This window comes from Rhyacophila brunnea, unplaced genomic scaffold (assembly GCF_057557595.1).
Source record: "Rhyacophila brunnea isolate RB1 unplaced genomic scaffold, BYU_Rbru_1.0 scaffold_11, whole genome shotgun sequence".
Lineage (NCBI taxonomy): Eukaryota > Metazoa > Arthropoda > Insecta > Trichoptera > Rhyacophilidae > Rhyacophila > Rhyacophila brunnea.
Genome location: NW_028232763.1, coordinates 27386973 through 27398129, shown reverse-complemented (window position 1 = coordinate 27398129; position 11157 = coordinate 27386973).

Sequence of the window (11157 nt, the reverse complement as noted above, 5' to 3'; positions counted from 1 at the left end):
TGCTTAGAGTAACCAAGATGATGGCAATTCGCTACTATAGAAATATTATCATAAATCCTCAGGTGCTAGAATTTGGAACTAAGCTCATCACAGTATAAAAAATATTGAATGATATATCAAATGTTAGCATGTAGCGCCCTCGCTTGACTTTCTTTTGTTTCTCTTGTATTATATATATTACGTTTTTTAGTACGTTTGATTTGGAATTTAAAAATGATCACAAATTACACGACACTATTTTACTTCAAATAGTATGATAAAGTCTATGTGTGTAATCACTATGATGAATCTTTACCTTCTCCAACAACACCTCATCTACCTACCCAGCACCAGCAGTCATCGGTAGTTCCATATACCTATTTAAATGTAGGCCTTCTTCGTTTTCTGTGCCATATTGAACTGTAACGGCCTGCTTACAATTGTTATTAATTGAGATGCGCTGCGATCTATGTAGACACCTTAGAACCCAGCATTATATCTTATACACAGGTGCGCCCATTGGCACAGGGTTGGTAATCTCTGGTCTAGGGTATCTGAGGTATTATAAGTAAGCATGGGCTTTATAACTCTGATAGTAGGCGGATGTTAAATATATTAACAGGCCAAATCAGAGTTTGTTCACTGACATGCTTATCTTGTTAATTTCCTCTGTGATGTAAGCATGTCAAGGACAGACAAAACTTGTATAAGACAGTTTGCAATGTTTACGATACGTGAGCATAATAACCCGTTGACACGAGCTTGGATTTACTGTGCACAGTAAGAAAATGTATGGGGAAACATGCACTATCCTACAGTTGGCAAGATTGCGTGCATAAATCAAACAAGTTTGGAAGCTTCTGAATTGTTCTGATTTTTTATGCTCAAGTAAGATCTGCGCCTACGCAGTAGAACAATAATGGCGAACCTGCCGGTAAAAAAACGAACTACTCATTTTGAGGTTAACCGATTTTCAATACGTCCTGTCAAAATAGTGCTATAAAATGACAACATCACGTCTCGCTTACCTACTCTTGAAGAATGAGATTGGAGAGACAGTCAGCACTTTTACGTGTAAACAGTTATTGTCACGATATTTTAAAATAAGCACTATTGCCGACAGTAAATCCATGCACGTGTACAGGCGCTATAATACACCGTACATAAAATAGATGTGCACGGATTTACTGTTGACAGTAAGAAAATGTATGGGTAAACATGTATTATCTTGCAGTTGGCAAGATTGCATGCATGAATGAAAAAAGTTTGAAAGCTTCTGAATTAGGATTTTTCGATCTGCACCTGCGCAGCTGAACGATAAAAAATGAACTACGAACGAATTTTCAGGTTGACCGATTTTCACTACCTGTCAAATAGTACGAAATAATACCGTAAATGACAACATCGCGTCTCACTCACTCTTAAAGAATGAATTGGAGAGACACTCGGCACTTTTACAGATAAACGGTTATTGTCACGATAGTTTAAAATACTCACTATTGCTGCCAAAATACATACACGTGTACAGGCGCTATTAGATTCTAATAAAATAATTTATTTACTTGATAATTCTATTTATAAATTCTTCTCGTATTGGCATATTTTATTCTCGAATACATTTCGGAAACCGTCTCACCCTTGAGATTTCAATGTATCAATATTATTATTAAATTACCAATGAAAATCGTCGAATTTCTCAAGAGCGAAATCGCATGTACAAAAATCGCTCCCCATTCAATAAAATTCCCCAACTCCCTTATACCTTCGCGAGTGTCGGTGAAATCACTGATACGAAAGATAACTCAATAATTTGAGGATGTGAGGAGAGACGATTGATCACGGATGGATGGAAAGCGATGACTCTCCACCACCCACCATTCGGGGAAGAAGAGGCGGAGATATATTTTCTTATTAAGGTACTTCAGGAATGTCACATATCTGTAACGATAGCGTGGAGTTATTTTACTGTAGAGACGCTTCTTTCTACAATTTAATTTAAAAGAATAACTTTCCATACCAAAGAATCTATTTTCAAAATGTACCTACCTACTGAAAAACATAATAATCGACAAAATGGTTATCGTTTATAATTAATTATTGTGGTAGATACCTACGTACCATAACAAGTAGATATTGTTTATTATATTTTTAATAATATGTACCTAGTGTTATTTAATAATTGTAGGTTGAATAGGTGACGATGGCCGAGCGTCTAACGCGTCGGCTTATAATGTCGTGGGTCTAAGGTTCGATCTTCGGTCTGACAAATACACATATTGTTTTTCAATGTGTGTTCGGAGTCAGAATATGGACCTAATAGGTTGAGCAAGTGGCTAACATCCGTTTCTCGTAAAAACAAAAATCTGTTAATACAAACCTCCACTCTGTGGATGTCCATATGATCTTAGGATCGGACACGGTCAAAAAAAAGAAGAACATCGCAGCATAGGTCAAGCTACATTCCCACGGTCCAGCGTCATATTTTACGACTCTTGCCATATTAGATCTGCATAGTGTATATCGTTCTTGTAGCAACACTGCAGTATCGCACTTTCAGGTGGAATCCAGAACACATATTCCAGCTACTTAAAGCTTAAAGCGCTTCTACGTCCATCAACAAGGACCGACATGTCTACTCACAGACACGAGTATTTGTGACACGGTCGTACCAGAGTATCCCGAAACTTAGCCTGATAATTTATTGATTCTCAAAACTCATAAGTCGACTTTTTTGCGTAATTTGATTAGTTTATTAATATTGTCGCTTAAAATAATATATTATTATGATAGGTACCAATAGTATTTATAACCGTGGCATTTTAAAGATTAAATCCAATCATTTTTTTTTTTAAATACTCGTAATTCAAAAGAAGATAGCTTCTCTATTATTGTATTGCTAACCTGCGTGACGAATTTCTTGACATTTTAATATAGACAATACAATATTCGATAAGTATGTCAAAATTGAATTGATGATAATATAATAATTCATGAAGTTATTTAATTTATTGGGTACCTATTCTTATTTGACATTGATACATTCAAAATTATATTATAGATAAGAATTGAATGTGATGTAGGTATATTCTTTATGAATTCTTAATTCAAAATAAATCTCAAATTGCATACTTTTAATATAGGTAATATGTACCTGTCATATATATAAATATTACCATAAACGAAAAACAAGTGAAAACAATTATAATCTTTTTCACGCACACATTTTTTGACGCTTTTTATTCTTAATATGTAAAGAAAAAATATAAAGGGTTATTAATAATTTATTATGTACTTACATTATTCGCGCCTAGATTGAATTCGTAAAAACTCTGTCGCAGCCATAAATAGTTGATGTTTTCTATAAAATATAAATTAATTATTCCCTATGAAGGGTAAGTATTGGGCGAAATGATCAATAACTCCGGCTGTCATTTAATAGGGAATAAAATCACCCAGCATTGTGATGCCGCGGGACAGGACCGGGGCGCTATTAAATAGTCATTACGGCCTCCAGGGCCGGATCATTACTTTTTATCACCCATAAAAACACAAGCAATGTTATCTGCGAAAGCCGCAGTCAGATTTAAGCCAAATTACGATATTCTGTATTGAATACTTATTACCATTTATTTACGAGGTTTTTCACTGTCACGTAAATTGTGTTTTTTTTAATAACTCCATACTTATTTGCTTTCGAATATCCATCGTTACATACAAAGCAAAATACGCAGATAAAATTATGGCGTTACATTTCGAATAACTATCTATAACTAAATATTGTTTTAAGTCGGTAAGAGGGGTGGGGTTAACCACTGACATCCATATTTTCACCCCGCCTACTACTTGTATAGCTTCGTGTCGCTTCAACTGCGGATTCCTACACTTTTCCGGGTACTCTCCTCATACCTAGATATTTCCGAACTTTGAGTAAAGCGACGAAGACTTGGCCTGCAGCTATAGACAGCTAAATATCCGGGTCACGATCCTTAGTCGTGAGGTCTTGATAAAGAAAAAGAAAAAGGAAATCATATTCTATTTACGTAAATACTAGTATTTTGTATTTTTTGCATTCCTGGGGGTTCCGAACCTGAAATATGGCCGAAGTATGCAGCGTGTCTGCGATCGGTGGTAGCTATAAGTTATTTTGGCTTATTGGCTCATCTTCAAGCATCCTCATCGGGTCAACAATTCAGTGTCTCTCCACGCTGCCTATCCTGAGCTGTAATTTTCAATTTTGAAGTAGATGTATGATAGCGTCTCTATTAACGCAGGCAAGCAATCTATGCTTGGGTCTGTCAATTTTTCGTCTTCTCTCCGGACTTATCATCACTAACTTTTTTTACGAAGCTACGTTATTGCTGTAACGTGATCGGTACAAGACAGCCCCATCTCAAATGCCTAAAGTTTTTGATGGCCGACTCTTTAACGCTGATGTTTCTACTCAGTAGGTCAATGCGGATAATAGTAATATAGGATCTTATTGCCCTCCATCGGATCCCGAGAAGTCTCGAATGCAGAAGAGATATAGGTACAACATAAGTTCTACTTTTCGTCTCAATTCTGAATCGATGCTCCAGTTTTCGGCAACCGAAGTATTTTACGTGACCCACTCTCTTTACCAGATTGCTTTCATTGTACCTACAGAGTACATGCTGACATTTTTTGTCATGATAAACCTAAACCCTGGGAATTAACTTTTCTAAAAACCTTTTAAAAGTCTTTACGACATTAGCAGTCTTCTCGATTCTATAATATTATTCAAAACATAGGGTTTTGATGCTATTTATTTTTGATTAAACTTTCCAAAAATTTTCGAATCTGGATTGAGTTTTTAATCAGTTTGTTGAATAAACATTCTAAGCAAATCATTCGTAAACGGGATAACAAAATCGAATTTAAACTTACTAACGAAATAATGTTTCAACTTTTGTCTGAATTGTAAATGCGGAGAACAACTTAAATCATTTTGATACGACAAATGTTGTTATCGCTGGTTTATAACATATTTTTCTCATTATTTTAAGCCCACTGCTAAATGAAATCCTCTCCTAGGTTTCTTCTTTCGATCAGTCAACGGTTACGGCCCAACAGGATTTATTTTATAATTACGCTGTGTTGAAGAATGGATATAGTAGGTAATTATTGTATATCTTCTGTCTGACTCGCTTCTGTCTTCAGTACGCTCACAAAGAACTGGCTGCAGTACTGTTGTAGATGTAGCTTTTCAGCCGTGACACCGTGAGTCAGTCATGACGCATGGGCATATAAGATGGTGTACGATTGACTTACAGATAGAGTCTGTCTTCTATAAGCTGGCGAGCCGGTTTCCCACCCGATTCAACATCCATCTCGTTCCCTCCCATTGAAAACTTGCAACAGTTGAACGCGATGGCACAATGCATTCTTTTAATACTTTTAGCCATCTTTAAGCAGAATTGAAGTCATGTTAATGAAAACCTTGAAATCAGTTAATTCTGTTTTGTATGGAAAGATATTTCAGAAAAATCCATAAAAAGTAAAAGACTATTATTGGTTGCTAAGTTTGAGCATATTGAGCATAATAATTCAACAGAAAATTTAAAAATGTTGTATATAAAAAGTTCTTTTTATCTTGTAATTATTTGTTATATGACGCGTATCTATCTATAAGACAGTTAAAACTAAATTGATAATTGGCAACCACATTTCAACAAATTTTATCTTCTTATTTCTAAATTGAATTGAATAAGTTGACGTCCTTTCTAGTTCGATTTTAGTCGTTGGTAATGTAGACAAAAATTCACAAGCTTTCTACATCTTTCAACAGTCACGCTATATCAATTATTGCCAATACAGTTATTAGGTTGGTCAAAGTGTGGCTTCCACCTATCAATATAGTTTCAACGGCCATTCAACAGATAATTCAAAGACACTAATTGTGAACGCTGCATTAGGCTTATGATGACGAAGATGATAAGACTAGTACGTATGCACTATATATGCCTACAATATTATTTTACGCCCCATACATTATAATTTCACGGAAAAGTTTTCTGCACCTAATGGCTCAAAAGTATCATGCCGCAATAATGGCATAAAATTGAATTTTTAACTGCGAAGCTCGAAAAGAAAAAAGAAAGATTACCGTCTTTCGAACGCTTTGAATTTTTAATACTCCATCAGTGAATGAATGAGGTATAAAAGTTTTGAAGCTCGCCATTATTATACCGGTATACAAAGTGACTCGTAAATTATTCACACTTTCTCACTATTTTATACTTTTTACACTTCGGCTGAGCTGTTACTTCCGCGTTTACCTGTCCACATAAATCGACGTTGTTCACGATTGTTGATACTCTCTGTGCCTCTCATCAAAACAAAAACCATCTGAATTATTAATACATACATTCACTTGAAACCTTAAGTAATGAGTTGAATCAGATTCACTGGACACAGGGACATCTATTAATAATTAGCTTCTGTTATTTCTCTATAACTAACTTATCTTAGTATAGATACATATTATGTACCTGGGTATACAATACTTTTATTGAAACATAAGCTTTTTCTTGTAGTCGGATTATTACCTATTTCATAATTACCCAACTGTAGGCATCCAAATCCTACAAACCAAAAAAATATATTTCCATATAGTGCAGGCGCGCCCACAAGGGGGGATGTTTCGGGTAAGCCCCCCTCCCCACAGAAAAAAAACACAAATTATTTGGGTAAATGTAACATTACTTCATGACAGAGGATCGTGACCCGCATGATGCGGGATGTCTAAAAGATAAGACAGCGCGGATGACACAAATGGACACTGATGACCCTAATAATTATGACCGTAACAATCACAATAAATTGTATACATGCAGCCCAGGTGTTTATCGCTAAATTTAAAGTGCTGAGTGCTGGGGAAATGTATCTGGAAAAGTGTGGTATTCCGCCATTGAAGCGACGAGAATCTATAATGTTAGCCGGAGTAAACGTAAGTAAAAGTCAGTGACATCTAGTAGATTTTTTTAAACCCTCCCCACCGCCTTCAAATATTATTGTTTTTTTTTTCAAAATGCCCTCCGCCAGCACATCAAAACTCGTTCATCTGCAACGTGTCGAATACGTCGATGTGACGTCATTGCTGTTCACAAAACACATCCGCAGATTGGTCGAATGCGACTTTTTAGTTTGAAAAAAAACACATCTTGTGCTGCTATCAATAAATCGCATGCATCTCAGGCTGCGAGTCGAAGGCGCCAAAACGCATACACACACCTACGAATTCCTATACCTCGCTCACTGGTCGCCGCATCCAAATATCTACACGTTTCGAGAGGTTACGTGCGACTGTTGCTAGGTAGATGTGCGCGGTCTTCATATACAACATCGGATCGACGTTCCTAGAAGGTTTGATTTACGAGACGAGTTTATATTATGTGAGAGCCAGCTTACGCTTATTTTTTTTTCTTATCGGATTCTCACAAAGTCCAGGTTTCAACACCGTACAAGAAGATTGAAAATATAAAAATTAATTTACTTGGACGCCACTGGTCGAGAATAGTTCTATTAGTGGGGTGCGCAATTTGCATAGACATTCCAAAACTTTCTTAATGTCTTAAATATTTCATTATTATGTTGCTTACAATGCAAGTTATCATACATTAGACAAAAATTCGCCAAGTCACCATTTCATATTAATCAAGTAGATTGATAAAGTAATATGTCTGTGCTGTTTTCCATTAACAATTCGTAAGCTTAAAAAGAATGCTAATTTAACGAAAACGATCATGTTCGCTTAGCAATGGCTTCTAAAAGCTTTTGATGATTTGCCAAATTTTTCTAAACCCTAAAAGAACTTTTAAATAATGAATATTTATTACATTTATAATATCTAACTACTTGTCAGATGCACTGTACCAATGAAACGATAAACCAACCGAATAAATCATAATAATTTATAGCTTTTAACCCGTCTTCAATAATATTTCATTATCATAAATGAGCGCTAATATAAAATGTACGCATTGCATCAATTTAGTGACGTATGTGTAGTGACGTCCCGTGGGGATAGGCAAATTATACGTTGCTTAAGGACGACATATTTTAAAGGACGGCAGATGAAGTAACGATCACAAATTTAATATTCCAACTATCGAAAGCAGTGGCGGTTTTATATGAAGCAAATAATGCGGTTGATTCGTTAGAAAGTGCCGACATCTTATTTTTAAAAATAATGGAAGTAATAAAATTTCTGGTAACCTATCATGTTATTCCTATTTTGTATTGTAATATACACTGGCAGTTTATTGCATAGGGAAAAAAATCATTAGGGGGCATCAGACCTTCACGTTTCTAAAAACATCGCTGTTTGATAATATGTAATGCTCTAATATAATATGAAAGGGGGTGGCATTTTAAGTCTGCCTAAGGGCGACACGTTGCCTAAAGACGCCACTGCATATACGTCTGACGAACTGACTAATTATGAGACCTTTATGGATTGCATAAGTCAATGATTGTATCATGAACTCATGACTAAAAATGTAATCATATAAGTAGATAAGTAAATATTATGTATGAATATTTAGTGATATTATGAATAATAGTATTAATAGTATGCTATGTTGAAATGATAGGGGGAATTTTGCAAGTATTATCGCTAAAAAAATCATACGCAAAATACTTCATAACTTCCCTCCCTTTTTATCTTGAAACATTAAATGATTCCATCCCGGATAATTTATTATCCGTAAAATCACAAAACTTCCCCATTTTTGATCTCATAAATTGTCAAATACTAAAACATGAAAATTTAAATATGTGCATACACTGCTTACATATTTTTTACATGAATGTGAATATATTATTTTCAATGGTTATGTCTGTATCATAATATGCATTAAAATTTGTAACATAAACAAAACGCGCATTCAATACCAAATTTGAGGACTGTCGGCGCGCTTTGTGTTCTTTGGGTTGGGTCAGAAAACCAATAAAAATAGCCCGGCTTCAAAACCTAGGCTCAGGATAACTGACTTTCACATTTCTATCTTATTAATCTGATCTGTGTGATAGCGTCAATCGCCATGCATAGGATAACTCAAGTTATCGATAGTGCTAGTTAGTGAGAAACAGACGACGCAGCCAGCCCAGTGCGCCTGTCTCATTATCATCGAAGGTCAGTGCCTGGAATCCTTAGTATAATACACCCCCACCCTCCCAGCAACCGAATCATCACCGTCCTATTAGTTTATATATTATATGTAGATACTTATACCGTTTAATTTTACACATTTTCTCGCTTATTTTGTTTTACGCTTGTGTTATTATTATCGTTTACCTATGTATTAATTATCCATGTATATGTAATATATTATAAGATACATGTTTGTTTGCAATGAAATAATATAATTGACAACCATTTCTGAATGTGTGTTGACATCAACAAAAATAATGTGTTCATCTGAGTTCAATAAATTACACCTACGTAAAATAACTTAGGTAGTATGTACATTGTAGATTATATAGTGGACACTAGTTAGTACCTTTGTAATTTAATATGGTAGGTAGCTCTATCTATCTATACTCTATAGTAACAAACAAATCCAACTGTAATAAATTTCAAACAGAAAACTTTCAATCGTTTTACTATAGGTAGGCCGACACTTAAAGTGGGTAAAACATTTTAATATATACCTAGCAGACACCGAGGAAAAGAATTATTCTAAAAATCTGAAATGCCATTTATATAAGTGACTCTTTTTTAATTTTAATCCCAGGCTGATTAAAATGTGTAAAATATTTTATATTGTATAATAACTCTTTTTATAAGCCTAACATGACTACGTAAACAATGTCGCTATCTTTCACCCCTTTGCCAAAAATGGCTTTAATAAGGGGATGTTTCAAGAGCAGTTCCACAAAGGGGCAGAGCACCCTCGTGATGATGCAACCAAGTAGCCCTGGGGGCCAGGAGGCGACTCGTAACATGTTTCTGTGTCGGAACTAAATTAACGCCCCAGGACAGAGATGGCAGGTTTTGACATCTGATAAGAGCATGGAAAATAATATATTGTACTTTGTTTAGGTATCTGAGGATTCAATGTAGGTATGTGCCAATCTCTTGTGATTTTTATTTTATTTTATAATCACTAGCAGACTCAACAGCATAGCTAGAAATATTATGCTTAGTGTTTCTAAAAAAATCATCCAAAATAAAAATCGAGTGCTGTTTTTAGATAGAATAACTTATTTACTTATATTTTGCTCATTTTTCCTCTCAAAATCAATGTCAAAAGCATCTTTATAGCTTTCCTTTCATTTCTTTTCAGATTTCCGTACGATTAATTTTTATCTAATTTTGGGCTCTGATGCGTTGCATATTCTTTTAATGAATTGGCTACGCCACATCAGTTTAATTAATATTTTGTGGATCCTATCTGTACAACATTTATAATTTTTCTTACAAAACAAATATCGTTATTGTCACCGGGAACGTTCAACCATGTTCATACACAGTATATACCTAATATGTGCACAGCCATAATCTCAGTATTTCTGCTATAAACCTGGTTTTAAAGTACTGAAATCGAATTATATTCGATATCTAATGGTCTTGACAAGTGGCCATAAAAATCATCCCCTAGAGCTATTCAATTTTTCACCAAAAAGTATCCAATTCAAAAAATAAATCTCAACCCTAATAACAAATAATCTATCAGTGGTTTTAGTGAGCACCCCCAGAATCAGTAGCAAATACTTACAGTAGCGTTGATTTTTAAAACTAAAAATTATTCGAAAAATCTACTTACGATCTACATCTCCCAAGATATAAGCTGGAGAATTTCAGTTTAGTATCTAATGCCCCTGATCTAGACGTGTTTGTTAAAAATTTGCATCTCATAAATCGAAAAAAGTTATATTTTAATTAAAAACTGTAATATGAATATTGAGTAGTTTGTGTATAAAACATAGTTTGTGTGTGAATTTCACGTCAGAAGTCCGTCAGATTTCATTATAGCGTATCGCTGGTAAAGAGCAAGATTTTTAATAGTAATTATTCCTGATTCAGTGCGGCATTTTTTCGTACATAGGTGGCTGCATCCTTAGCGGCGGTCCTGCGTCATCTATATACTGCTGTCCTAGGTAATAATAAATTATATAATATTCATATGTTAGAACTGAGTGCCACTGCGGAAGATT